We start from the raw sequence: 3,357 nt of genomic DNA, 5'->3' as shown, positions 1-3,357 counted from the left end.
GCGTCATGGTGGGTATGGGGCAGAAGGACAGCTACGTGGGGGATGAGGCGCAGAGCAAGAGAGGCATCCTGACTCTCAAGTACCCGATCGAGCACGGCATCGTCACCAACTGGGATGACATGGAGAAGATCTGGCATCACACCTTCTACAACGAGCTGCGTGTGGCCCCCGAGGAGCACCCGGTGCTGCCGCAGGTACCGTGTCCGTGCTCTGAGTCCTCTGGCTCACTCCTTCATAATCCTTCTCTGTTACACTGTTACATCCGATCCTCAATGATTTTTGTTCTTTTTTTTTTTTTTTTTGTTTGTTTCTCCCAACATTTTCAGGGTTCTGTTCTCCTGGCATTTCTCCCCTGACGCCTCAGGTTCTTTCATTTGTGTTTCTGCCTGCATCCTTTGGCTTTTCTTCCACACACGGGTGTTGCTCTGCATGCCAGCATGTGTGTTCTAACACGAGTGCACACACACCACCTCGGGGCTCGCTGCTCACTGCCTCTTTTTTCCCTGCAGATCATGTTTGAGACCTTCAACACTCCGGCCATGTACGTGGCCATCCAGGCCGTGCTGTCCCTCTACGCCTCTGGCCGTACCACAGGGATTGTAATGGACTCTGGGGACGGTGTGACCCACACTGTGCCCATCTACGAGGGCTATGCCCTGCCCCACGCCATCCTGCGCCTGGACCTGGCTGGATGTACGTGGCCATCCAGGCCGTGCTGTCCCTCTACGCCTCTGGCCGTACCACAGGGATTGTAATGGACTCTGGGGACGGTGTGACCCACACTGTGCCCATCTACGAGGGCTATGCCCTGCCCCACGCCATCCTGCGCCTCGACCTGGCCGGGCGTGACCTCACTGACTACCTCATGAAGATCCTGACAGAGAGAGGCTATAGCTTCCCCACCACGGCCGAGAGGGAGATCGTGAGGGACATCAAGGAGAAGCTGTGCTATGTGGCGCTGGACTTCGAGCAGGAGATGGCCACGGCTGCCTCCTCCTCCTCTCTGGAGAAGAGCTACGAGCTGCCCGATGGGCAGGTCATCACCATCGGCAACGAGAGGTTCCGCTGCCCTGAGGCACTTTTCCAGCCCTCATTCCTGGGTAGGTTGGCGTGGGAGATATGGGTTTGCAGGGTGTGGGGTTGGGTGGGCACAGGGAGGGGCTGGGGTGGGATGGTAAAGGGGGTCCTAGGTTGGCACTAAAGGTTCTTGGGTGGGTGCTAAGGAATCCTTGGAGGTACAAAGAAAGGTCCTGGGTGGGCACTTACGGAGGATGGTGGATGGATACTACAGAGGTTTTGGGTAGTATGAACAAGGTCCTGGGTTGCACTAAAGGGGTTGGGGATAGTACTAACCATGTTCCTGCATGGGCACTAAAGGAGATTGGTGGTACTGACCATGCCGTGGGTGGACATTAGTGAGGTCCTGGGTGATACTAATGAGGTTCTGGGTGGCACTAATACATTGGTCTGTTTCTCCCTTAGGCATGGAATCCTGTGGCATCCACGAGACCACCTTCAACTCTATCATGAAGTGTGACGTGGACATCAGGAAGGACCTGTATGCCAACACAGTGCTGTCTGGAGGCACCACCATGTACCCTGGCATTGCTGACAGGATGCAGAAGGAGATCACGGCGCTGGCTCCCAGCACCATGAAGATCAAGGTGGGCACAACCCCCGGGGAGGTGAGGGGAAGGGAAGGTTAGGTTGGATCACTCTGACAATGCTCTCCCTTTCTTCTCCACAGATCATTGCCCCTCCGGAGCGCAAATTCAGTGTGAGTCGGTGGCTCCATCCTGGCCTCCCTGTCCACCTTCCAGCAGATGTGGATCAGCAAGCAGGAGTACGACGAGTCTGGGCCCTCCATCGTGCATCGTAAATGCTTCTAAACGGACTGCGTGCGCCGCCGGGCCCGGGCGCTCTCACACCTCATGCCAGCCTCCTGCAACTGGAATAAGCCTTTTCCAAATGAATCCTGCCCTTGGGAAGTCTGTACCTGATGTTAGGCACGGGGATGGCCTCGCTCTCGCGCGCTCTGACCTTGTTGTAGCCGAGTTAGGTGGTCCCTGAGCTCATACCCTGTACGGATCGGCCCCCCCGGGGCTCCCCCCACACTGACAGCGCCCTGGCTCCGCCCTGTACAGGGTATGTGGAGCCACTCTTGGCCCTGCATCCCATGGAAAATATTCCAGGTTTCCTGTAGAGGCTGGTAGGAGTCCATCAAGAATTTTTTTCACCGTTTCTAGCAAGGTTGGGAATAAAAACATATCACATCCGAGCCTTACTCCTTCCCCATCCTCATCCTCCCTCTCCTTCCTGATGCCACCACGGGGCTCGAGTTCCTCAACTCTGAGTTGCTGAAACTCTGCATTTACACCTGTAAATTTCTGCATTGTTTTAATTTATGTCAGATCTTTTTTTTTGGGTTTTTTCTTTTTTTTTTTCCTTTTTTTTTGTACGTTGCCTTAATGTTTCTCACGTGGAAAAACAACAAACACAAAACCAACGAACCAAAATTTGTTTCGAAATCATCATCCGACAAGTTGAGAAATTGTAATGCCCAACAGAAACACTTCATTGTGTAAGGAAAAATAAAATTAAAAAAGCTGCAGTAAATCCAGTTGGGATTGGGGAGGGGAGAGGGAGGGGCTACCCCAGGAAGCTGGGGTGGGGCTCAGGGCTAAAAATAGGTGGTGGTAAGGGATACTCCAGGATTTGGATCCAGTCCCACAAGCGCTTGGGCTGCTCCTAGTCCTGTCCCTGGAATATAAAGGATGCTTCTCACCAGCCCAGCCCCTACCTTGGGCATTTCAGCACTTCCTCACTTGGGGACCATAGTGATGTCCATGGCATTGGGGTGTTGGGTTGGGTGTGTTCCAGGGGCACCTCGTGATCCCAGGGTGGGATTCACACTCTGGGCATTGAGGGTAGGTGGGGTTTGCTCCAGGAGCACTCAGGGTGGGAGGGATTCACTCCAGGGACCCTCCCCAAGCCCCCGGACTGCAGGTGACCTTGGGCACAACGGGTGGCTGTGAGTGCCGAGGGAACACAACGCCTCATCACCCGGGTGGGGCTCAGTGCTGTAAGGACCGTCAAGGTCACTGTCCCTTCTGTGCCAGGGACACCCCATGTCCCCTCAGTGATTTGAGGGTGCAGGGACCCCTAGTCATGGCTGTGTGAGCAGTGCTGGGCAGATAGGGCCAAGAGTCAGGCCCAGCATGGGTGGGGGGGCCCTGGGTGCCCCCAGTCCCGAGGGTCTCCCCAGCTGCCATGGAGGGTTCTGGGATCTCCCCTCAGCAGCTGCCCTTGCTCACTGCCCAGTCCCCACAGCTGTCTGTCCATCTGTCCATCCATCTC

At 55.4% G+C, this 3,357-nt stretch overlaps 1 pseudogene across 1 annotated transcript; it reads left to right on the top strand.

The window, feature by feature from the left end:
- The first annotated feature begins 5 nt into the window (after nt 1–5).
- Nucleotides 6–1,898, top strand: LOC103806469 (annotated as a pseudogene). The gene is made up of 5 exons (XR_624776.1): nt 6–201; nt 457–557; nt 710–1,100; nt 1,483–1,664; nt 1,748–1,898. The product of XR_624776.1 is annotated as an actin, cytoplasmic 2-like (transcript).
- The last annotated feature ends 1,459 nt before the right edge of the window (nt 1,899–3,357 follow it).

The sequence above is a fragment of the Acanthisitta chloris genome, unplaced genomic scaffold, assembly GCF_000695815.1.
Source record: "Acanthisitta chloris isolate BGI_N310 unplaced genomic scaffold, ASM69581v1 scaffold2097, whole genome shotgun sequence".
Lineage (NCBI taxonomy): Eukaryota > Metazoa > Chordata > Aves > Passeriformes > Acanthisittidae > Acanthisitta > Acanthisitta chloris.
Note: the sequence above shows the minus strand (reverse complement) of the source record. Positions and strands in the feature narration are given on the sequence as shown.